Source organism: Protopterus annectens, chromosome 2.part1, assembly GCF_019279795.1.
Source record: "Protopterus annectens isolate FY-2018-M chromosome 2.part1, PAN1.0, whole genome shotgun sequence".
In the NCBI taxonomy this organism is placed as follows: domain Eukaryota; kingdom Metazoa; phylum Chordata; order Ceratodontiformes; family Protopteridae; genus Protopterus; species Protopterus annectens.
Genome location: NC_056729.1, coordinates 1,149,681,734 through 1,149,708,527, shown reverse-complemented (window position 1 = coordinate 1,149,708,527; position 26,794 = coordinate 1,149,681,734). Strand labels below are relative to the sequence as shown.

Below are 26,794 nucleotides of genomic sequence, written 5' to 3'. Positions count from 1 at the left end.
AGGAAATGTTGGCAGTTCAAAATGCTCTTCTAGCCTTCCAAAAACATCTAAATCCGGGGCCTCTTCTGATTCGTACAGACAATACCACAGTCATGTGGTACATAAACAAGCAAGGGGGCTCTCATTCTTACCCCCTCTGCAGACTAGCCATGAATTTATGGGACACGGCTTTAAATATGAATCTGCATCTTCAAGCTCAATTCATTCCAGGAAAACAGAATCTCTTAGCAGACAGTCTAAGCAGAAACCTTTTGGATCCTCACGAATGGATGCTGGACCCCAACCTATTCAGCAAGATTACTGCAGTTTGGGGTTGTCCTCAGATAGATCTGTTTGCATCCCATCTCAATCATCAGCTGCCTCTCTTTTGCACCAGGTCCTTCCACAAAACAGCTTGGAAGGTGGATGCCCTGTCATTCAGCTGGAAGAACCTTTCGGGATATGCCTTCCCTCCTCTTCCTCTTCTTCCTCGAGTATTACTGAAAATAAAACAGGACAAGCCCAAGATAATCATTCTGATAGCTCCAAATTGGCCTCGGCAGTTTTAGTATCCAACCTTAAAACACCTGTTCTTGGAACCTCCTTGGATTTTACCTCTGAACCCTTCTCTTCTGTCCCAGCATCAGGATCAGATGCTACACCCTCAAATCAAGACCCTATGTCTGGCAGCTTGGCTTTTCAAGGGCCATTGATTCCTTCTGCTCTTCCAAAACAAGTTTTGGATGTTCTTTTAGAAGCTAGACGACCTAGCACTAGGAAATCTTATGCTTCTAAATGGAAAAGATTTTGTATTTGGGTGCAGGACCGAGGTTCTAACCCTATTTTGCCTGATATTCCCTCTATTTTACTTTACCTCTCAGACCTTTTGCTTAAAGGCCTCTCTTTCTCATCCATCAAAATTCATGCTTCTGCTATCTCAGCTCATTTCAACACTGATCCTCCCATCTTTTCTCACCAATTGGTGAGACAATTTTTGAGAGGGGCTAAGAATTTAAGACCTCCCAGCACTCTTCCTGATGTCCTTCAAGGATGCATCTGCAGTCATAACATATGGGTTGTCCTGCCTCAGGCAGCCCTTCGGTCGGCCGGATTCCAAAGTCTGGGTCTGGCCTCGGCTGATGTCGCACTTCACCCGATGTCATAGCTCCTGGGGTATAAAGGCATCAGCTGACGCCATTTTTCTCAGTCTTTCTTGCCGCGCAGTGCCCGAAGCAGAAGCTGTTCGCAAGTGCCGGTCGGTCAGATCCAGAGATTTCAGCTACCAAAGACTTCTAAAAAAGCTAAGTACCCCGTTGGGGACTCTTTCTTGCCTCAGCCGATGTCAGACAAAGTAAATAATTGTTTAACTTGTGGGAAACAAATACCTCATAAGGATTTCCACTCTTACTGCCTTCCTTGCTTAGGCCCAGACCACGACGTATCAGCTTGTTTAGCCTGTGGTTCCTTCAACCGACGGACACTTAGACGTCGGTCGGAGTTTGCAGAAGAGTTTTTTGGTCCCGCTTTTGCATATAAAATGCCATCGGAGATTCCGACTACACATTTAGCCAAAAAATGCAAGGAAAAGGACCGACACTCGCGGCCCGCGGTTTCGGCTGAAACCACGGTTAGGCCTACCGCGAGTGTCTCGGTTTCGGCTGAAACCGAGTCCTCGGTTCTTCCTTCGGCCGAAAGCATGCCTCCGACAACCGAGGCCACAGAGGCCCCGGCTGAGTCGGCTACAGAAATTCCTACTGAAGAAGCAGGCACACAAGAATTGTCCAACACCATTCTGTTGGACATCTCTACTCCTGCACTTGGGGCAGCTAGACCACCTGCTTCTATGTCTATTAAGGCCTTCTCCAGGGCTAAAGCAGCTAAACTTTCCAAGGCCTTACCTACAAAAGCTCCCTCTCACAGACCTTCCTCAAGTTCTCAGATTCTCAGCCTTGCTGAGGACCTTATTTCTCTGATCAGGGGATCCCAACCTCACCCAGACAGGGCCTCACAACCCCCTCCTGAAAAAAGGCCTAGGACTGAACCCCCTGAACCTCTCTCCTCTGACTATTCCTCAGATGGATCAGACTTATCAGACCATCAGGAAGGACCATACTCACCTTATGAGGACTCGGATGCAGAAGACTCCATTCCTTCTGCCTCCCCCCAGAAGAATTTTCATTTGGGGAAACTCTGCACTCAGTGAGGGAACACTTGCAATGGCAGGGTCAGGATTTTTCTGATTCTAGGAAAAGGTTAAGGACTTTTTTACACTTGCCACAGCATAGGCCTTTAGCCATACCACCTGTACTATCAGTTGTTGATGATGCATACAATGATGCCAGTTCTGCCCCTGATTCTCTTCCCCCGGCCCCTGCCAAACCTGACAGATATTACAGGGTCCCGGATTCTCACTTCCACTTGTATAAGGCCCATGCTGCAGACCCAGAAACCATTTCTCAGGGCCCTAAGGGTGTTGCAGCTGCCTCTGCCAAAAACCTCCTTCCCTCTGAAAGAGAATCAAGAGCATTAGAGAGATGGGGTAAAAAGGTTTATACATCTGCTACTCTTTCTGCCAGGGCTTTAAACTGTCAATTTCACATGATACAGTACCAGGAATTTTTGTTAGATCAGCTGAATAAAAAGCTTTCCTCTCCTGAACCTTTAGACCGTAAGTCCCTTCAGGATTTAGTACACAATTCTCAGCAGGTCAGTAATCATTTCTTAAAATGTGGCTATGATGCACTGGAGGCTTCATTTAGATCAGCTATGACTGGAGCAGTAATTCGAAGGCATGCCTGGCTAAAAGAGCAATCCTTGCCAGACCATGTTAAGTCTAAACTCCTAGATGCCCCTATGGAGAAACAAAGTTTATTTGGCTCCCCTGCACAGGAGGTTCTAAAGAAAGTGGAAGAAAAAGCAAAATCTGTGCAAACAGTCAAGGATTTTCTGCAGGTCCAACCTCTGAGGTTCAGCAGAAATTGGTCTTCAAAGAATTGGTCCTTTCCAGACACCTCCAGAGCACAGAGAGGCAGAAATAGACGCCCAAGAGGCAGAGGTCAAACAAGGGGTGCCTACAGGGGTCGTCAGTGGCAACCTGCCAACCAGAGGAGTACCGCCACAGCTGCGACTGCAACCACTTCCACAGGACAGACACAATGACTTGGCTCTGATTCCGCCTACCAGGGAACAACTGGAAGCACCCTTGGGCGGAAAGCTAGCTTTATTTTCAAAAAAACTGGCATTGCATTGCATTACAGGAGACAAATGGACTTTGCAAACAATAGACAAAGGCTACAGGTTTCACTTCCACACTTTACCAAAAAGAGAGGAATGCCAAACCTTCCACCAAGCCAGAAGTCAGAGGCTCTAAAACAAATCATCAACTTACTAAGGATGAGAGCAATAGAAAAGGTACCACCTATGGAACAAGGCCAAGGATTTTACTCCAGACTATTCCTTGTACCAAGAAAAGAAACTCAATGGAGGCCTATTCTCGACTTGTCCGCACTGAACACATTTCTCATTGTACCAAAATTCAAGATGCTGACCCTACAGCAACTTCTTCCCATGTTGGGCAAGGAGTCTTGGCTGGTGACTCTAGATCTCAAGGAGGCATACCTGCACGTCCCTATACGACCAGATTGCAGAAGACACCTCAGATTTCTTGCAGGATCAGAGCATTATCAATTCTCAGCATTGCCCTTTGGCTTATCTACTGCGCCCAGAGTATTCACGAAATGCCTGGCATCAGTAATTGCACATTGCAGGCTTCAGGGAATTCAAATCTACCCATACCTGGACGACTGCCTAATACAAGCGGACAACAAGACAAAAATAATAAAGGATTTGGCCTATGTCATACAACTGCTGCAAGCCTTGGGATACACAGTCAACATGCAGAAGTCAAGACTAGTGCCATCCCAAAGGATAACATTTTTGGGTGCAGAACTGGACACAATAACTCAGATGGCTTTTTTTCACAGAAGAAAAACAAAAGCAACTACCAGTCTACTTCATGGCATTGACAAGACAAACTCAGCTTACTGCAAGGAAAGTCCTGCAGGCCCTGGGTTACATGGCATCCTGCATAATCTTGATCCCACATGCCAGGCTGCATATGAGAAAATTACAATGGTACCTAAGGAATGTATGGCCTCAACACAGACACAGTCTAGAAACCATGATACCAATCATTCCATGCCTGAAAAAAGAATTCCTGTGGTGGGCTCAGGCCTGCCAGACCAACAGAGGGTTGCCTTTCCACAAACCACAACCAAGGCAGACCCACGGACGCCTCAGACCTAGGCTGGGGGGCACACATGGAAGACAAGTGTATCCAAGGCCTATGGTCCCAAGACCAGCTGAATCTACACATAAATCTAAAGGAGAAGCTGGCAGTGAAACATGCAATTGAGGCATTCAAATCATTCCTCCAGCAAGGACACCTGCTGATAAGGACGGACAATACCACAGTCATGTGGTACATCAACAAACAGGGAGGCACGCATTCCTACCCTCTATGCCGGATGGCAATGGACCTGTGGAACCTAGGCCTGAATCTCAACATTCAACTGCAGGCCAGATTCGTACCAGGAAAAGAGAATTCACTAGCAGACAGCTTAAGCAGAACTACCACGGATGCTCACGAATGGATGCTGCATCCAGACATCTTCAAAAACATAACAAAGAAATGGGGAATGCCAGAGATAGACCTGTTCGCCTCCCCACTCAACCACCAACTGAAGAAATTCTGCTCAGGAGAATACCACCCACAAGCCTGGAGGGTGGACTCCCTTTCTTTCAGCTGGAAGGCCCTGACAGTCTATGCCTTTCCACCTCTCCCATTGATGTACAAAGTTCTACTGAAGATCAGGGAGGAACAGCCAAAGGTAATTCTGATAGCTCCAGACTGGCCAAGGCAGCATTGGTACCCGCTACTGAGAAGCATGTCTCAGACGGACTCATGGCCTCTACCTCTATGGCCTTTACTTCTAACGCAGAACAACTACAAGACCCTGCATCCAAACTTGAAAACACTGCAGCTAACTGCCTGGAAAATTGCATAAAACAAAACCAACCTGTTTTATCTCAGAGGGTCAAGGACATTATCCTGGAGGCTCGCAGACCCTCCACAAGGAAAACATATTCAGCCAAATGGAAGAGATTCCTCGTTTGGAGTGCATCAAAGGGAACAAATATTACACTGGCAAACCTAGCACACATCCTAGAATACTTAGCAGAACTGTTCCACAATGGCCTGTCCTATTCTTCCATTAAGATTCATGCTTCAGCAATTTCAGCAGAGTACAACATGGATCCTCCTATCTTCTCTCACCCTCTCCTCAGACAATTTCTAAGAGGGATCAAAAATGTAAAACCTCCAAGGAAACCACCTCTGCCTGCATGGGATCTCAATTTTGTGCTGGAAAAATTAACACTTCCCCCTTTTGAACCAGCAGCATCAGCAGACTTACAGTTCTTATCTTGGAAAACTGCCTTCCTTCTAGCAATCACTTCAGCAAGAAGGGTATCCGAGTTACAGGCATTAATGACAGTGCAGCCTTTCCTTATCTTTCACCAGGATAGAGTGTCTCTGAGAACCAATCCTACTTTCATGCCAAAGGTGGTATCCAGGGTATCCTTGAACCAAGCTATTCATTTACCTACGTTCTTCCCTAACCCACAGAACAGGGGAAAAACTACTGCACACATTGGATGTACACAGACAACTGCGCTACTATCTGGACAGAACTAAGACCAGCAGAAAAACTGACCAGCTTCTGGTAGCATATGCAACAGGAGTGCAAGGAAAAGCAATTTCCAAACAGACAATTTCAAAATGGATAGGAAATTGCATTCGATTCTGCTACTCTTTTCATGGAAAGACAACTCCTGAAAATATCAGGCCTCACTCCACAAGAGCTACAGCCACCACTACAGCTTTCCTCCTACGAGGAGTGGCTACCAAAGACATTTTAGAAGCTGCTACTTGGAGCTCCGTGCATACATTTGCCAAGCATTACAATCTTCCTTTATACTCCAGATCCCGAGCAGGTTTTGCAACTGCAGTTTTACAAGGGATCTTAACTACACCATCATTATCTTAGTGCCTCCTCCCCCAGTTTGGCTATGGTATTCTACCCATATGTTATGACTGCAGATGCATCCTTGAAGGACATAGTACAGTTTTGTACCTACCATAAATGTAGATGTCCGATAGATATGCATCTGCAGTCAGGATTACCCACCCTCCTTCCCCTCTGTGGTATTCCTAGGGTACTTGCCCCTCTCTTAGCTAGCTGGGGGAATCTATTATGGTGTATTTGTTTGTATGTATATATGTATATATACTTTTTGCTTTCTACTGTTTGGAATTTTCTACTTTTATCCAAATTTAGCCTTCCTAGAGGGCACATGGCATCTGGGGCAAGAAACACTGAGGAAAATGGCGTCGGCTGATGCCTTTATACCCCAGGAGCTATGACGTCGGGTGAAGTGCGACATCAGCCGAGGCCAGACCCAGACTTTGGAATCCGGCCGACCGAAGGGCTGCCTGAGGCAGGACAACCCATATGTTATGACTGCAGATGCATACCTATCGGACATCTACATTTATGGTAGGTACAAAACTGTACTTTCCTGCTTGGGATCTTAATTATGTCTTGGAGAAACTTTATTTGCCTCCTTTTGAGCCTGCTGCGGCTTCAGATATCAAGTTCTTATCCTGGAAGACAGCTATTTTGTTAGCATTGACTTCTGCCAGAAGGGTTTCAGAGTTGCAAGCTCTCTTGGCTGTGGAACCATATATTATTTTCCACCAAGACAGAGTTTCCTTGAGGACCAATCCTACATTTATGCCTAAGGTGATTTCGAAAGTGGCTCTAAATCAGACTATTCACCTTCCTACCTTCTTTCCTAATCCTCAAAATAAAGGGGAAAGGATTTTACATTCATTGGACGTACACAGACAGCTACGATTTTACCTGGACAAAACTAAACATTTCAGAAAATCTCATCAATTGCTTATCTCTTATGCCTCCAGTTCTCTAGGTAAGGCTATTTCTAAACAAACTATTTCCAAATGGATTGCTCATGGAATAAGGTTTTGTTACTCTCACTATGGGAAACAGATTCCAGGTACTGTTAGAAGTCATTCTACTAGAGCAGCTGCCACTTCAGCAGCTTTTCTCAGAGGAGTTCCTACCAAAGATATTTTGGAAGCTGCCACTTGGAGTTCAGTGCATACTTTTTCCAAGCACTATAATCTTCCTCTGTATTCTAAGTCTAGGGCAGGCTTTGCCTCTGCTGTTTTGCAGGGTCTTTTTGCTGCCCCTACTTCTGCATAACCTCCTCCCTCTTTCACTGCTTTTTGGGATTCCACCCTACAGTTATGACTGCAACAGTGAAACACGAAGAACATAGTACAGTTGTGTACACCTACCATAAATGTAGATGATCAAGTGTCTTCACTGTTGCAGTCGGTGTTTCCCTCCCACCTATCCCCTCTTATTCTTGTTTGTTCCCTCTTCCACTTCTTTTGTGGTGTATTTGTGTTCCCTTTTTGGACACCTTTTGGTTTACTGGGGGCTTCTGACATCTGGGGCAAGAAAGGCTGGAGAAGATGGCGTCGGCTGACGGCTTTATACCTCTGCGTTCTGACGTCAGGGTATTTGCTGGTACAGCCGACGCCAGACCCAGAGTTTGGAATTCTGGCCGACCTCGGGCTGCCTGCCGGCAGGAACACCCTACAGTTATGACTGCAACAGTGAAGACACTCGAACATCTACATTTATGGTAGGTGTACACAACTGTACTTTCCATGCCCTTGCAAATCAGGCTTGTCAGACTGATGGGACGGTAGTTCCCGGGATCCAAGGTGGATCCTCCCTTGTGGAGTGGGATAACTGTACCTGTGCGCCACTCAGTGGGCACGAAGCCTGAGGTGAGGCTCTGATTAAACATGACACTTAGGTGAGGTGCCAGTTCATTTTGTAGTTCATGTAGTACACAGCCTGGGATGTCATCTGGTCCCATGGATGCTGTATTCTTAGCTTTGGAGAGCGCAGTTTCTACCTGTGTGGCCGTGATTATCAGAATTTGGCAGTCTTTTGGTATTGAGGTGGGCCCTTTAGGTGGTGAGTGGCGGGTGAAGTTGGCACTAAATCAATCTGCCAGGATATTGGCAATATCCTTGGGATCAGTATATTTAATGCCATTCTGTTGTAGCTCAGAGCAGATCTGAGCATTGCCATTTAGATTCTTGACATAACTATAGAATGCCTTGTGGCTGTCTTTGGAATCTTTGGCAACTTCATTTTCGTAACTAGCTTTTGAGGATTTTATGAGGGATCTCAGCTTCTTACTGAGGCTGATGAGGGAGTTTTTTGCATCCTGGGATTTTCCTCTTTTTTGCAACAGTTTCTTCCTTTTGTTGTATAGTTTGTTTATAGCAGGGGACCACCAGATTGGCTTCCTTGTTTTGGAGAAGAGCATCTTGGTTCTATTTGGGATGGCACGATTCATGCACAAGTCGATGTGCTCGTACAGTGCCTTAGTGTAGGATTCTGCAGTTGAACTTCCAGATCCCGTCTGCATGGGTGTTGTGAAATTTGTCACTTCTGACTTCAGTAGCTTGAAGTTGGCTTTGGAGAAGTTTTTTAAGGAGGTTTCCTTACTGGGGGGTGGGGATGGGATGTGGATGTCAAGGGTGATTTGCTTATGGTCAGACCTGACCAATGAGGGGGTGACCACTGGTGTGGAGCATCTATCTCCCATCCTGGTAATGACCAGGTCTAGGATATTGGAGCCCCTGGTGGGACAATAGATTAGTTGATCCAGAGCATTGGAATTTATGAATTCCAAGAACCGTTGGGAAAAGGAGTTGGTCCCTGAGTAGTTTTCCCAATTAATGGCAGGGTAGTTGAAATCACCCAGTATTAGGGTGTTTGGTTGTATCTTAATATTCTCCGGTATGTTTAGAAAGGTGTAGTGAGAATCTTGGGGCATGGTGGGGGATCTGTAGCAAGCTACAATTTGGATTGCAGTCTTACCTAGTGTTAGTTGCACCAGGAGAATTTCAGATGCATTGTGTTGGGCAGCTAGCCTGGAGGTGTGAATATCCTTGGTGACTATGGACACTCCTCCACCTTTAGTGTTTCGGTCCTGGTTTTGTGGCTGAAAAGTGTCGTAAGAATTGTAGCCTGGTATTGCAGGGGTGCTCTCTGGAACCTTGAACCAGGTCTCAGTTACTGCACAGATATCGATGTTCTCCATTTTTAGGAGTGCCTCGAGAGAGTGCATTTTGGGGTTTAGACTTCTAGCATTCAGTAGCATTGCCTTCAGATTTTGCCTGCTTCTATCTGTTACGGTGGTGGTTTTATCCTTTGAACCTTGCCTAAAAAAATGCACTATAGGGGTGGCAAGAGCTTTAGCCAGTAACCTAAATCCCAGGGGTGACAGATGCCAGACCATCTCTGGCAAAGCATCGTGGTTTGTCGATCATGTCTTCCCAGGCAGACAAATACTGGATCCCCTTTGAATGACACCCGAAGCTTAGCCAATTGTTTGTCAATCATTTTGTCCTTATACTGTGGTATCATTCTGGGCGAAGGCAGGATGCTACTCATGACTAGGGTCATACCTGCCTGGGTCACATGATCCAATAACTCTTCCATGTCTCTTTTCATGTAGTCCAGGGAGGTACGTCTCAAGTCATTCACTCCAGCATGGACAATGACATAGTTCATAGGTTCATAGGTTCATAGGGTAGTACTAAGCTAACTGCCCTTGCAAGCCATTTTAAGCCTAGCCAATTATCCCTTGTGAGACTTGAACCCTGCACCTTGTGTTTGTAAGGCAAACACCTTAACCATTAGGCCACCCTCCCAACCCAGTCATATTTGTACCTGTTGTGGAGTGACTTGAGTGTATGCGTTATGTGGCGGATCCTGGCACCCGACAGGCAGCTCACTGCAATTTTCTCCTTGTTCAGTCTGGTGAGTGGGACAGTGCGTCTGACTATAGAGTCACCTATGACTAAAGTGTTGGGTGCATTGTTTTGCCTAATGGGGCTGTTGTTGGGTGGCACACTAGTGTTGTGAGCTCTGTGTCACTTTGGGTTGTGAAAGGTGTTTTGTTTGCGTTTCGGCTTCGGAGGTCCTTGTTGCTTGGGCAGGTTAATGCTGAGGGCCTCTGCATATGTGGGTTTAGTGTTGCTATGTGTGAGCGTTGATGGTGTGGGTTTTGAAGGACTATGTGTTGCTTGAGGTGTGATGCAGGTGTTAACCTTCTCCTCTTGACTGTCTAGTACAATCTTGGCCGGAGAGAGCTTTGCTTCCAGTTTGGCTATGTAAGTGCATCTCTCGCAGGTTGTAGTGTTGGATGGTAGGATGAGAGGATTGTCTGTGTATGAGGCAGTTGCCGCATTGCTCCAGTATGACCAGATTCACCAGGTGGACAGGAAAAATCACCGGAAGCTGACCCTTGTACATGCCTGTTTAGGTGCTTTTTAGTAAAGTTTAAGAGCTGTTTTCCATTACCTTTGCAAAATACTTTGCAATTATAGGCTGTTTAGTGCCTATGATTAATTTCTCCTTATTGACAAGGAGAGCTGAGTGATTGTATCTGTTTCAGGCTTCCTAGTGCTTTCCAGCAGGTTCTAGAGCAAGTGCTAGTCACAGGAGTTCAGATTTTAGTGCTACTACTGAGAAACCAGCTAGTTTTACGGGAAAAATTGAAAAGCAGACTTTCTGGCACCTGGAATAGTTTAATTGTAGCCTCGCAGTGCTGCACAATGTGAAAAATGTGCAAACACATATTCAATTCCAAAAATATCATCAGTGCTCCTTCTAGAAATAGTACCCCATCAAAAAGACAGCAGCAACTGAGATTGCAAAACTTACAAAAAGAGCCATTCAGGAGGTCCCACCAGATGAGAGAGGATCTGGAGTCAGTTATAGATTCTTGTTAGTTGCAAAGAAGACCAAGAACCTTAGGCCCATTCTAGATCTAAGTAGCCTAAACAAGTATGTAAACAAGACACAGTTCAGATGGTAATGGCATAAGCTGTCCTCTATTATGCTGAGGGAATGACTGAGTGTGCTGTGTACATATTCAGGATGCTTATCTCCATACAAAGATCATCAAAAAGTCTGGAAGATATCTGCCCTTCAAAATCACTGTCTGTTCTCAGCCTTGAAGTTTGGTTTCACCACACACCACCCTGTGTGTTTACCAATTGCATCACAGATGTTCTTTGTGTTTCACTGTTGCAGTCATCACTTGTGGGTTGTCCCTGCTGGGTAGCCCTCGGCCAGCCCGAATACCTGAGTAAAGGATATCCCTCCTGCATCGGCTGCAGGTCGCCTGAGACTGACGTCAGGTCATCAGGGCTATAAAGGGAGGCAGCTGACAGCATTACATCAGCCTTTCTTGCCGTGGAGCCCGAAGCAGTCAGCCAGCTGTTGCCAGAGTGAGAAAGAAAATCTGCTAGTGAGAAAGAAAATCTGCTAAAGCTAAGTGCCCTGTTGGGGATCTTTTTCATGCACTTAACTGATGTTCGAAAAAGTAAATAATTGTCTCTCCTGTGAAAAACAAATACCACACCGAGACTTCCATAATTTGTGTGTGACGTGTTTAGACCCAGATCACAACATCCCCGGATGTCTTTTCTGTGCTTTATTTAATGCTAGAACCAGCCGTAGAAGAGCTGAATTTGTAGCCAGGTATTTCAGGGAGAGTAGTTACCCGTGCAAAATTGCGTCTGTTGGTCAGTCTACTGTGGAAATTCCTAAAAAGAGAAAGAAAGAGAGAAACAACAGAAGGTTAGGCCCACAGACGACACAAACCTGTAGTCAGCCAGCCTGCCGTCCACTAACACACTGGAACTCAGTGAGGTGCCTACATAGCCCCTGATGACAGCTGTACAGTCACCGCAGGCCTCTGCCGAGACCCTTTTGGAGTCTGGTACACTGCTGGATCAGACTTCTCCTTCCAAAATATTGGTCATCAGCCCCATGGTTGTGTCCAGAGCTGTTTTGCAGCCACCAGCTACCAAGAAGGCCTTTCGGGTGACCGACACCAAACAAAGTCCCACGGCCACGCCACCAACCAAAACCGCACCCAGGCCCATTGAATTACTGAGGCCTAAAAGCAAGGCCACTCCTAGGAAAACTTAGGATGGCTAAGGATTTAATCACTCTCATCAGAGAAATCAGTCTGCTCAAGCTACCCCAGCCAAAAGAAAAAGGGACCTTTATCCAGAGGTGCTTTTGGAGCCAGAGTCAGAGGACTCAGAATTTCTGGAATCAGACACTGAACAGCAGCCCCTGACAGCCTTTGAGGATTCAGATGCTGAGGATTCCTTCTGCATCCCCTCCTGAGGACCTCTCATTTGGGGAGACCTTACATACCCTCAGAGAGCATTTCTGTTGGGAAGCTCAGGACTACCCCCAATCAAAAAAAGATTGAGAGAGTTCCTGGACTTACCACAGCACAAACCCTTAGCCATCCCTCCCATTTTGGATGTGGTGGAGGATGTCTTCCTGGAGTCTGGCCTCACCCCTGATGCCCTCCCTCCTGCACCCAGACAGCCTGATAGATGTTATAAGGGGTCAGATACCAATAAGTATTTATTCAAGAACCCTGCAGCTGACCCAGAGGTAATCACTCAGGGACCCAAGGGGGCTAGGGCCAGTTCCTCCAAAAACCCAGTACCCTCTGACAAGGAGAGCAGAGCCTTGGACTGATGGGGCAAAAAGATATACTTCAGCTACCCTAGCCATTGCCCTCAACTGCCAATTCTGCATGCTTAAATATCAACAGAACACGCTGGAATTATTAAAGCAGAAAATGTCTTCCTTACCAGAGAGTACTACTACCAGAAAACTAGGAGATCTGATACACTCCAGCTCCCAAGTGACAAAACATTCCTTGCATTGCAGATTTGATGCTATAGAAGCCTCTAACAGGGCTGCTGTTTCTGGAGCAGTCATTAGGAGACATGCATAGTTGAGAGAACAATCTTTGCCTGATTCTGGACGCCCCCTTGAATAGGGAACAATTGTTCAGCCCTAAAGCAGAGGAGGTAATTAAGAAAATGGAGGATAAAGCCATGTCCATGCAGACAGTCAAAGACTTCCTACAGGTACAACCCCCCCCCCCCCAAGATTCAATAGGAACTTTCCCACCAAACACTGGTCCCTTTCCTGCCCAAGCTAAAACTGTACAAAGGAAAGGACACAGAGATAGGCCATCCAGGCAACAGCACCAAAGCCAGCAGAGGCCTAGACAGTGGAACTCTACCACTCCTAGGCAAGGGAGTTCTAAGTCCACTCCCTGCCCTAAGGACTCACAGTGACTCCCCCTCTGCCCACCCCACAGGCTAGGAGGAAGGCTATCCCTATTCGTAAACAAATGGCAAACCGTCACAGCTGATCGGCGGGTCCTAAATATCATTTCCCAAGGGTACAGATTCTCTTTCCAAGAGAACCCAAGTTTTTCTGGTTATCCAGACATACCAGCAATTCAGAGAACAGAGCCCTCCACCATTCAAAAACTCTGTGCTCAAGGGGCAGTGGACCTGTACCGGGGAACAAACGAGAAAAGGGTTTTATTCAAGGTTGTTCCTAGTACCCAGAAAGGAGGTCACCTGGTGCCCTGTTGTAGACCTATCCACATTAAACCTGCCCCTCCTAGTGCCAAAATTCAAAATGCAAATACTTCAGAAACTCTTGCCAATGTTGATACCAACTACTTGACTAGTGACCCTAGATCTAAAAGATGCCTACTTCCATATCCCTATAAGGGAGTCCTGCAGGAGATGTTCATCGTGCATACAGCTGCAGTCATAACAGATGGGTTCTCCTGCCGTCAGGCAGGTCCTCGGTCGGCCGAATTCCAAAGTCTAGGTCTGGCGTCGGTTGTCGTCGCTTCTTCCCTGACGTCAGTGTGATAGGGGTATAAAGGAACCAGCCGACACCATTTTCTTCAGTCTTTCTTGCCGCGCGGTGCCCGAAGCAGAAGCAGTTCACAAGTGCCGGTCGGCCAGCTCCTGAGATTACGAAAATTTGGAAACCAAAGTCTTCTTGAAAGCTAAGTACCCCGTTGGGGAAACTTTTCTTGCCTCAGACCGATGTCAGACAAAGTTAATAATTGTATTTCTTGTGGGAAGCAAATACCGCATAAGGATTTCCATTCCCTCTGTATACCTTGTTTAGGCCCAGACCACAACATCTCGGTCTGTCGCTTTTGTGCTACATTCAACAAACGCACCATTAAGCGTCGGGCGGAGTTCGCCCAGCATTAGTTTGGGAAAGCATTTAACTATATTATGTCGTCGGATACTCTGACTCCAGTTTTGTCTAAAAACCGCAAAGATAAGGACCGACACACGAGGTCCGCGGCCTCTACTGACTCCACGCCAAAGCCGACTACACATGTTCCGGTTCTCAGCGAGGCACCTACGCAGCCCCCGACTACCGACGGCACTTCTTTGGCGGTGTCTCCTGTGCCCGAGGTCGCAGGCTCCTCAGCCCACACCCCGATTACAGATACCGAAGCTACTCTTGGCGTTGAAACTCAGAATGTGGACAGGTCCACCTCCACTCAAGGTGTCTTCAGACCTTCCTATTCTTTCTCCATCAAGGCTTTCACTAAGTCTAAAGCAACCATGCACTCTAAGAGACAAGCTACACAGGGCCCATCTCCAGGCCCCATGCCTAAGAAACAGATGCTTAAAATGGCTGAGGATTTAATTACTCTTATCAGAGGTTCTCAGCCCCACCAGACAAAAGGCCCAGATTGGAGGAAGATTCCCCCTCTGATCAGGGCTCCATTATTTCAGAGCACTCTGATGATCAGGAACATTCTTACTCCCCTTTTGAAGACTCTGATGCGGAGGAGTCCATCCTTCTGTATCCCCTGAGGATTACTCATTTGGGGAAACTTTGCATACCTTAAGGGAACACTTCCACTGGGAAGGCCAAGATTATTCAGATTCCAAGAAAAGGCTTAGGGAATTTCTCTTGCTACCTCAGCACAGGCCGCTGGCTATACCTCCTGTCTTGGACATCCTAGATGATGTTTACTTGGAGGCCTGCCTTAACCCAGACTCTCTACCTCCAGCTCCAGTTAAGCCTGACAGGTACTACAGGGTTCCTGACTCACACCATTTTCTATACAAAAGCCATGCTGCTGACCCAGAAACCATCTCACAGGGCCCCAAGGGAGTTAAGGCCTCCACTGCTAAAAATCCATTACCTTCCGAGAGAGATTCCAGATCCTTAGAAAGGTGGGGAAAAAAGGTATATACCTCGGCTACCTTAACCATGAGGGCCTTAAACTGTCAGTTCCATATGCTAAAATACCAACAGTTTTTGTTATCACAATTGATAAGTAAAATGTCACAACCTGAACAACCAGACTTGAAGGAGTTGCAGGATTTGATGCATAGTGCAGAACAAGTGGGTAAGCATACCTTACAATGTGGTTTTGATGCTGTAGAGGCCTCATGTAAAGCTGCTGTTACAGGATCAGTCATACGTAGGCATGCCTGGCTCAAGGAACAAGCCTTGCCTGATATGTCAAAGCTAAATTACTAGACGCCCCTCTTCAAAAGGATGTACTATTTGGTGCTAATGCTGAGGAGGTATTAAGGAAAATGGAGGAAAAGGCTAAATCAATGCAAACTGTGAAAGATTTTCTACAGGTACAACCCCCACATTTTAGTAGAAATTGGCCTTCCAAAAACTGGTCCTTTCCTGCCACGGACAGACCCCAAAGAGGCAGATACAGGTGCCCGAGGGGCAGAGGACAATCCCAAGGATCGTTTAGAGGCAGACAGTGGCAAGCTCCTACACAAAGAGGTGCTGAGGATAGCTCACAATCTTTCAGAAAGCAAACCCAATGACTTTCCCCTTTGCATGCCAAGCAAGTCTCAAATGGCAGCCCCCTTAGGAGGAAAGCTGGCATTATTTTCAAAAAATTGGCATATTGTCACAAAGGACAAATGGATCCTGGACATTATAAACAGAGGCTACAAATTCCATTTTCACACCCTTCCAAAAATGAGAGGCATGCCAAACCTGCCACATAATCAAAGGGCAGAGGCACAAAGGCAAATTACAGATCTCATAAACATGAAAGCTATTCAAGAGGTACCTACGCATCTAACAAGGTCAAGGTTTTACTCCAGGCTATTTCTGGTACCAAGGAAGGGAAAAGATTGGAGACCTATTTTGGACCTATCCATCCTAAACACATTTCTACTCGTACCAAAATTCAAGATGCTCACTCTACAGCAACTTCTTCCCATGCTGGGCAAGGAGTCTTGGCTGGTAACATTGGACCTCAAGAAGGCGTACCTGCATGTCCCAATCAGATAAAATTGCAGAAGGTACCTAGGATTTCTTGCAGGTTCAACCCATTATCAATTCTCTGCATTGCCCTTTGGCTTATCTGCTGCGCCCAGAGTATTCATGAAATGCCTGGCATCAGTAATTGCCTACTGCAGACTTCAAGGGATACAAATATACCCCTATTTGGACGACTGCCTGATCCAAGCGGACAGCAAGCACATTCTTCTGAAACATCTGGCTTATGTAATAATGTTGTTGAACTCTCTGGGATACACAGTCAACAAAAAAAAATCAAGGCTAATACCCTCTCGGAAGATAATTTTCCTGGGTGCCAATTTGGACACAAACACCCACATGGCCTACCTCACGCCAAAGAAGCAGGGGCAACTAATTCAATACTTCAGAGCACTAGCAAATTGCACCAGGCTGACTGCAAGGAAAATCCTGCAGGCTCTGGGATTCATGGCATCTTGCATCTTACTAATCCCATGTACAAAGCTGCATATGAGGAAACTACAATGGCACCTGAAAAACATTTGGTCTCAACACAGCCACAGTTTGGAAACAATAATACCACTAATTCCATGTCTGCAAAAGGAATTTCTGTGGTGGGCTCAAGCATGTCAAACAAACACAGGTCTTCCATTCAGCAAGCCTCAAGCAAATCAAGTCATCACAACAGACGCCTCGGACTACGCCTGGGGGGCGCACAAGACAGATCGGTGCATTCAGGGCAAATGGTCCCAAAAAGAAAAGCACCTTCACATCAATCAAAAGGAAATGCTAGCAGTAATAAATGCTATTATAACTTTCAAGGACCTTCTACAACCAGGTCAACTATTGATAAGAACGGACAACACCACAGTTATGTGGTACATAAACAAACAGGGAGGAACACATTCTTACCCCCTATGCAGACTGGCCATGTCACTTTGAAACATGGCCATGGACTTACAAATGGAACTACAAGCACAGTACTTGCCAGGCAAGGAAAACACGCTGGCAGACAACCTAAGCAGGAATATGACAGATCCACACGAATGGAAATTGCATCCAAAAGTTTTTACAGAAATAATCCAAGAATGGGGAAGGCCAGACATAGATCTCTTTGCCTCCCACAAAAATCACCAATTGACAAAATTTTGCTCAAGGATTTTCCATCCAAAGACCTGGAGAGTGGACGCTCTCTCTTTCAGTTGGACATCAATGACAGTTTATGCCTTCCCACCTCTTCCTCTGCTGCCCAAAGTTCTATTGAAAACCAGAGCAGACAGACCAAAGATGATTCTCATTGCTCCGGACTGGCCAAGGCAACACTGGTACCCACTCCTGAGGAGCCTGACGCATTCCTCACCATGGACCCTGCCTCTAATGCCTCTTCTTCTGACTCAGCACAGCTTCAAAACTCTTCACAGCTAGCTAAAAACACTCAATCTAGCCGCATGGAAGATTCCTTAGCATCACAACAGGCCCTACTCTCCAAGGAGGTGCAGGATGTCATTTTGGAGGCCAGAAGGCCATCAACTAGAAAAGCTTACTCCGCAAAATGGAAACGGTTTTGTGTCTGGAATGAGAAAAAGAGCCAGGATCCTGGAAAACTGAATTTACCTCAAATACTACAATATTTGGCTGAGCTGCTAAGCAGTGGACTTTCATTCTCCTCCATCAAAATCCATGCCTCAGCCATTTCTGCAGAATACAACACTGATCCACCTTTATTCTCTCACCCTCTCTTAAGACAGTTCCTCAGAGGGGCTAAGAATCTAAGACCTCCAAGGAAACAAACAATACCTGCTTGGGATCTTAATTTCATTCTGGAAAAACTGACCTTGCCTCCCTTTGAGCCAGCTGCCTCATCAGATTTGCAATATTTGTCCTGGAAAACAGCTTTCCTTCTGGCTATCACCTCAGCTCGTAGGGTTTCAGAACTACAGGCTCTCATGGCTGTCCAGCCTTTTATCATCTTCCATCAGGACAGAGTTTCCTTACGAACCAACCCGTCCTTTATGCCTAAAGTGGTATCCAGGGTAGCTTTAAATCAGGCCATACATTTACCTACTTTTTATCCTAATCCTCAAAACAAAGGGGAGAGATTACTACATTCCTTGGACATTTACAGACAACTGCGTTATTATTTGGACAGAACAAAGCCTTTCAAAAAGTCAGAACAGCTCTTTGTGTCCTATGCTGTAGGAGCTCAAGGAAAGCCAATTTCCAAACAGACAATCTCAAAATGGATAGCCCACTGCATACGCTTTTGCTATTCCTTTCATGGCAAAACTGTACCTACAGGCATTAGAACTCATTCCACCAGGGCCACAGCCACCTCTGCAGCTTTCCTCAGAGGAGTTCCTACCAAGGATATTTTGGAAGCAGCCACTTGGAGTTCTGTGCATACCTTCTCCAAGCACTACAACCTCCCATTATACTCCAAATCTAGAGCAGGCTTTGCCACTGCAGTCTTGCAGGGCATTTTGGCTCCTCCTAGTTCCACCTAGTGCCTACCACCCCTTTCTTAGCTTTGGGATTCTACCCATCTGTTATGACTGCAGCTGTATGCACGATGAACATTGTACAGTTTTGTACCTACCATAAATGTAGATGTTCGAGTGCTAATACAGCTGCAGTCCAGGTTTCCCTCCCTCCTTCCCCTCTTGGGACAGGCCTATAGGCTAACACATCCTCATACAACCTGATTGGGGTATTCATTTATGATGTATTTGCTTGCAACTACTGTATTTTGATTATATTGCACTGCATTATTACACAAATTTATGAATTGCCTTCCTTCTGGGGGCACCTGACATCTGGGGCAAGAAAAACTGAAGAAAATGGTGTCGGCTGGTTCCTTTATACCCCTGTCGTACTGCCGTCAGGGAAGAAGCGACGACAACCGACGCCGGACGTAGACTTTGGAATTCGGCCGACCGAGGACCCGCCTGACGGCAGGAGAACCCATCTGTTATGACTGCAACTGTATTAGCACTCGAACATCTGCATTTATGGTAGGTACAAAACTGTACTTTTCCTACACTTCAGAGCAGGCTGAGAGCACTTTCAGTTCTCTGCTCTGCCCTTTGACTTATCTACTGCTCCCAGAGTCTTCACCAAATGCATGGCTCCTGTCATTGCCTTTTGCAGACAGAAGAACATACAGATTTACCCCTATCTAGTTGACAGTCTCATCCAGGCAGACAACAGTGAAAAACGCCTGCAGGATCTCATTTTTGTCCAAACCCTTCTAACCACTCTGGGATTTACCATCAACAAGGAAAACTCCTAATCCCAGCCCACAAGACAGATAACCTTCTTGGGAGCTCTCCTGGACACATCCACACATAGAGACTTCCTCTCTCCAGAAAAGCAAGCTTTCTACCCCTCTACTTTTCCCAGTAGCTCACAGGATGCACCTCACAGCAAGGAAGTTCCTGCAAGTACTAGGGTTCATGGCATCCTGCATCCTGTTAGTGCCCTTGTCCAGGCTTCACATGAGAAAACTGCAATGGTACTTAAAAAACCTGTGGTGCCAACACTCTCAGTCACTGAAATGACAGCTGCCTCTGATTCCCTTCTTAAGAAAGGAACTTCTATGGTGGGCAGAGATCTGTACGCTCAACAGGGGTCTACCATTTATCATCCTTCCCCAAGGCCAGACCATCACCACAGATGCCTCAGACATGGCCTGGGGGGGTCACTTAGAAGACGTGCACTCAGGGCACCTGGGATCAGAGGGATCTAGCCCTCCCCATCAACCTGAAGGAAATGATGGCGGTGCACAGGGCTATAACATCTTTCAAGAACCACCTCAAACCAGGAGTACGCTTGATCAAAACAGACAACACCACGGTCATGTGGTACATCAACAAGCAGGGGAGAACGCACTCCTACCCCTTTGTCATCTAGCCATGCTAATCTGGCAGACAGCCTCAATGATGGGACTACATTTGATAGCCCAGGGAAGCACAACACCCTAGCAGACCACCACAGCAAAAGTGTCCTGAACCCCCACGAATGGCAGCTACACAAGGAGACCTCCCTCAACATCATACATCTCTGGGGGACGCCGGAGGTAGACCTCTTTGCAGCCATAGAAAACAGACAGTTGACCAGGTTCTGCACCAGGAAGCTCCACCCATGAGCTTGGAAAGTAGATTCTCTCTCCTTTCACTGGGGCAACCTGTTTGTGTACGCCTTCCCTCCCTTGCCCATGATTCCCAGGGTACTTCTAAACATCAGGGAGGAAGGGCCAAGGGCTATCCTCATTGCCCCGAACTGGCTCAGGCAGCACTGGTACCCCTTGCTCCTCAGCCTGACCAAGGAGCTACCCATGAGCCTGCCTCTCGCAGACAAACTGATAACCTAAGAAAATGGGTCAGTACTGCATCTAAATCTTCAAACACTCAGCCTATCTGCATGACTTATACCCCAGAGGTGGATATCAGGCCACCTTTGACCAAGCAGTTTTTGGATATCATTAAGGAGGCCAGGAAGCCCAGCACCCAGAAATCATGCTCCGTAAAATGGAAAAGATTTACTGCCTGGTGCCAAGCTAAGGGTACAAACAGCTCCCATGACACTCCAACTTTGGTTCTAGATTACCTGGCGGAGCTCGTGCAAAAGGGATTATTATACTCCTCCATCAAAATTCATGCCTCAGCTATCTCTGCTCATTCCCCTACAGAACAGCCTATGTTCTCCCACTCCCTGTTAAAACAATTCCTTAGAGGGGTGTCACACATCAGACCACCAAGAAGGCCACCCACTCCAGCGTGAGACTTGAATTATGTACTGTAAAATTTTACTTTACCTTCTTTTGAACCAGCTGCTTCAGCAGATGTGAAGCACCTCTCTTGGAAGACTGCCTTCCTGCTGGCCATAACCTCAGCCAGGAGGGTCTCCGAACTGCAGGCTCTCATGGCCATTGAAGCCTTCATTATCTTCCATGCAGACAGGGTGTCTCATAGAACCAATCCCTCCTTTATGCCTAAGTTGGAATCTGATGCATATCATTGCTGGAGCCTTCCTGTGTCCTGAAAGAGTGCTCTTCAAACTATCTGGAGATATACAGAGCTGAGTATATTTTTCTGGCACTTCAGAGTTGTGTACTGGTAATTGTTGTTTGACTAATTTTATATCATTGCTGGCTGACTTCAGAGTTGTGCACTGTTATTTTTGCTTCACTGTATAGTTTTTCAGATCTCTGCTGAAGGTGTTGGATGTTCTTCGTCTCACATTGCTGCAGTCATAACCTGTGGCGTGATTCGGTCTCCGCTGCCTCCAGATACCAAAGAGTTATTTCTGCCGGCGTCAGTCAAATTTCACGCCGGCAAAGAATGGCGCCCACGTACTTAGCGCATAACGCAGCCATATCCTCCTTCTTTTTTTGCCGTGGAGAAACAAGCGAAGCAGCAGCATTTTCGGCAAGCTCGGTTTCCTGAAATTTTTTTTTTTGGGGAAAGTCAGACCTAAGACCAAGTTGGGCTATTGGGGAAGGAGGGGTATCTTGTCATTAGTTATCCGGATGTCAGAAAGAACACAATTGCATTTCTTGATAATTGTGTTCTTTGCATGTACATTTCCCTCTTTTTGGTATTTTGTGCTTAGGCTCTTTAGGCCCTCACAGGGTGTCGTTCATGTGCCATTTTTTGAATCAGATCGCACTATTAAATGTTTAGATTGAAAGGGCTAAGCCTTGCAAGTAAAGGATAAACTAACCGCCAGATCCGATGCCTGCACTCGCTTAAAAAGCTAAGTACATAAATCTTTAAAGTCTAAGGATAAGGAAGTAAAGTCCCCGGGAGTTCCTTCGGAGCCTTGTCAATTGCACGTGCTTTCCCTGTGGATTCGGATCTGATCATGGGATGGCCTCTCTTTTTACACACTCTCTCTTGGGGGAGTTAGGCCAGCTGGCCCTGCTTCACAGGTGTCTGTAGTTCCATCTAAAGGATATCAGTGGTTTATGTTCATGCTAGAGTTCAGTCTAAGGTTCTAAGGCCACACCATCTCCATCTTTTATTCAGGTCCAGTTCCTAGTTTTCCACTGCACATTTTTTAAAAAAAAAAATATTAGCAAATCTAATACTACTAGTTGTCAACCTCCCACTGCTGGGCCCCCGGTGGAAGACATGTATGACTGCACGATTATTCTGAGGATCTCAGTGATATTATTCTGATTCCTCAGTTGAATGAATGTGGGGATCTATTCTTAATTTCCCTCCTTCTTCCCTCTCTCCTAGAGATATTTTCTTTCCATAGATTTCTTTATATTTATGAGGGAGCATTTCAGTATTTTGCATGGATTTTGGTATTCCTTCTGATGGCTCAGAATTTTCTTGATATGCCACCGCATACCACTTAGGGCTACTGCTTAGCAATTCAGTAGGCGATGTTTTTTGTTTCAGCTCTTTTGGTATTTCTTTTAATTCTCTCCCTTAACCCATTGCCTAACCCCTGCCTGATAGATATTCTGACAGATATTATAGAGTACCTGTAGCCTAGGGTCGATCCGGCTGATCCGAAGGGCCAATCAAGTACTATTACTCAAGGTCCTCTGGATAAAGATTCTAGGCTTTTTGAGATGGGGTGTAGGCCTTGGATAGAAGAGCTGAGAGCTTTGAATTGCCACGTTAGCTCCTCTAATGATAGCTATTTTTGTTAAGAATTGCCAATCTAGTATCAGAATTTTTTCTTAAGGTAGAGGCCAATTGCAATGGGAGTTGGATGCTTTTATATAGAGTTGGCAAGCATTCTTTGCAGTGTGGTTTCGATGTTTTTCAGGCAGGCTCCCAGGTGCAGTTGCAAGGCTAGATTCAGGATGCCTGGCTCAGGGTGGCTAATTTGTCAGAGTTTAGTAGACATGCCTTTTTTAGGGACCAAAAATTGTCTCTTTTTGGTCCTTCTGTTTTGATTGATTTTCTTCTCTGGAAGATAAAATTTTGTCTATGCATGTGGGAAAAAGTTTTTGGAGGCATAAGATAAGTTTGTGCAGAATTGGCCTGCTAAGATATTATCTTTTCCTTCCCCTTTGGTGCCCAGTCTAAGCCTGCTAGAGGATGGTCTTTTTCCTTCTTGCGGCTATCAGGTTCTTCAGACCCAGGTCCTGGAGCCCAGGGTTCTTTCCTCAGGCCCCTCAGGGAGCCTCAGGGACTTGGGTAATGACCGGGTAGTCGCTGCCAGCTCCAGCACAGGCTGCTCCAGAACAGTCCCAATGACCGGTATCTCAACAGCCAGCTCCTTCTTGGTCACCCAGACAAATGGGGAAAAAAGTTAATAACCACTTGCTCAAACGTTTTATTGGCTGAATGTCTTTTGGCTCTTTCAAATTTTTACCATGTTCCTCCTCAGCATTTATTGGAGGCTTCCTCCTTTCCTCAGGTATGCAACAGATGGGGTACTCAGGTGGGGCTCTTCTCAGAAGTTCTTTTCTTTTTACTCTCCTATTGGATGTTTCAAGGAAAGGTCCCCCGGCCCAAAGATAGGAGGCTTTTGTTTTCAAATACTTATATTAGACATTCCAAAGACCAAGATGTGGACTTTACCACTTCTGCCTTTGTCCATTCTACAACTTACCTGGACATTCCAAAGTTCAAGATGTTAACTTTTCACCAATTCTATCTTGCCCAGGCAAAGATCACAAATGAGAAACCCTGATCAACTTCAGATTTTCTTCATATTCCTATACTGGCTATCTCTGCAGATTTCCCCTTATCTACTCTAAGTTTGGTCTCTTATCAGTTCTTCTGCATTGCTCCTTGAGTCATCTACTGTGCCCAGAGTATTCACAAAAGTTCTGGCCCTGTCTGATTGTTTTCCAAGCATTAAAACACAAAATCTATGTTATGACAACGACAGTTCGATTCTTTTCCAGGAACGGAACAAGTTTTGAAAACACTCCAGTATGTTATGACAGCTTTCTATCAAGACACTATTCTGAAGCTCAGACGGCTCTTTCCTCCTCCCTATCCTCTCAAGAACTGTGTCAGCTGGAAGTACTCTCCAACACAATTTCTCAGTCACCACAATGACCAGAAGACTTCAGCTATAGGCCTCCAATAGTGGCATCTTGTATCTCAGTTGACTCAAAGGAAAAACTGCAAGGCTATCCTTCAGGGTTTATCTCAAAAGTGTGTGGCTGTCTGCCTGCAACGTGTTGGACACTGTACGACGATTACAATTTGCATCTCTGTATGTGTCTATGCAACACAGCTGTGTCAATTTGGACAAGGTCACCAATCAGATTGGGACCAGAAGAAATCCGATCCTGGGGACGATGCCTCGACTTGGAGCCTCGAGTCACAGGATGGGAATTGGATAAGATGGGAAATCGACAACTACTACGGATGCTCTGGGGAGCACATTTCAATGGGAAAGTCCATCAATGTTGTGGGCCTTCAAGGATGGGCCTCCCGACATACTACATTTCAAACACAACACACAGTCCAAACAGCAAACATGGCCTTCAAGGATCTCATCATAAGGGGGGGGACCATTCAACAAAACATGATCAGATGGGAAAATGATTTATGCAACCAATCTTTCACATCGATTTTCAAAAATCATCAGAACCCCTAGCAGATGACATCAAGTGATGCTATGGAGGATCCTCAATCTCGCAGTGGATCCTCAGGTATTCAGCAGGAGCATCATGTATTCAAACAATTGACAGTGGCGAGGTGGTCGCTTCACTGAATTGTTCAAACCTCCACTGAATTTCAAAACACTGCCATTTGTACAAAGTTGTTCCACCATACATCTGTTCGCTGGAACAACTCATCCAAATGCTTTTCCCTCCACCTCTTCTTCCCAAGGTACTCTAATGCTTTTCTTCCCAATGCTCTCTTCTTCTAAAGGCACCTCCTCACACGCCTTGCTTCTCCTCTGCCTCTTCTTCCCAAGCGCCCTTGAAAGCCAGGAGGATCTGTTCCTGCAATTCTCATAAGTCAACCAGGCTTCTTTCTCTTCCTTCGTGCAATCCCTCAATTTGTCAAGTTCTCGATTCCCGTTGATGTCTGCCCGGTGGGGTCTTTGCTCTAAAAGGTTTCAGATCAATCCTTCAAAGCCTACACAATAGTCATATGCTTATTTTCCAGATTTAAATGGAAGAGATTTTTCTTGGAGTACAGCTTTTTTTTTGATGTTTCAGTGCCTAATTTGAGTTTTACCAGCATCTTTTACTGAATTATTGGACAAGGATTTTTTCTTTTGGACTGTGAAGGTTCATGCCATGTTTCAGTGCTGCACTAAGGATTGTCACTACAGTACTTACTCTCACCCTTTGTTTCTAGTTTTTTTCAAGGGCTGTGAAGGTTCATGCTCACTGCATTTCATCCCACTCCTTTTGTTTTCTCAATTTTGTTCTGAGAATTTCTCTTTACCTCCTTTTGAAACTGCAGCTACGCCTGATTTGAAGTTTTGTCTTCCTTTTTGCTTTTGGATGCCATTACTTGCACTTTACCTACCACTTTACCTCTGGAGGCAGTTGCACCTACGCCTTTTTTGTGGAAACTGTTTTTTTTTCATAATTTTGTTCTGCTAGGAGGGTATCTGAACCTTTAATGTGGCCTTTGATTTGTCCATTTTGTTCCTTCTATATTTATTTTCATACTTTTTAATATGGGGAAAAAATACTAATTCTTTTTTCTAAAGTGAGGCAAAACCCTTTATTATCTTGGAGCAGACTTATTTGAGACAGACTAAATCCAACAGGAAAAGTCTTGCATTCTTTAGGGTTTCCAAGGCAGATTGTTTCAAAGTTTTACTGCTTTTTATTTGAGCAGATTCATTGAGGATAGACACTGTTTCTTTTTTTTTGTTTTCTTTGTGGTTAGGGGACCTCATTCTACTAGGTTTACTCAAACATCTACTGTAAAGTTATTGCTTCAATGTATTTTTTTTGAGTGGTCTAGCTACTGAGAAGATGTTCTACTATCTCATATTTACAGTCTCCTAGGGCTTCCAAGTCCACTTTGTTTTTCTCTGCATGGAAACAGCTAGATATTTTTGGACTAAGCTACTTTACATTCTTTACCCTTTCCTTCTACCATTTTTTGAGCCATCAGGTCCAGACTGCAGTTTTGGGCTGTACCCACAGGTCACAGTTTTGTGCTTCTTGGGCTCCTAGATGTTCAGGTTGTCCCTCTCACCCAGTCTGATGGCCCTCCCTCTACTACATCATATATATATAATTATATATATATATTTTTTTATCATAGTATGTGTGTGTATTTGTGCTTTATGGCTAGATCCTTATGGACCAAAATTGCTACTGGAGGACATCCCTCCGTCATGCGCCTCATATATATATATATATATATTATAGCTGTGCTTTGATTATATATATATGTGGCCCAGCTTTTGGCATCATACATCATGATAGCGACTACCTAAGGGATATATGGCAGCAATGATGTATGTTGGTTTTCCCATACCCACCCTCTGTGTTGTTTAAATTTGGAGGTTTT

General features: G+C 45.5%; 1 protein-coding gene across 1 annotated transcript in view; it reads left to right on the top strand.

Moving 5' to 3' along the window:
* The window catches only part of LOC122794358, a 362,344-nt gene that overhangs the window by 161,288 nt on the left and 174,262 nt on the right, over positions 1-26,794 (top strand). The gene's annotated exons all lie outside the window — the stretch shown is intronic.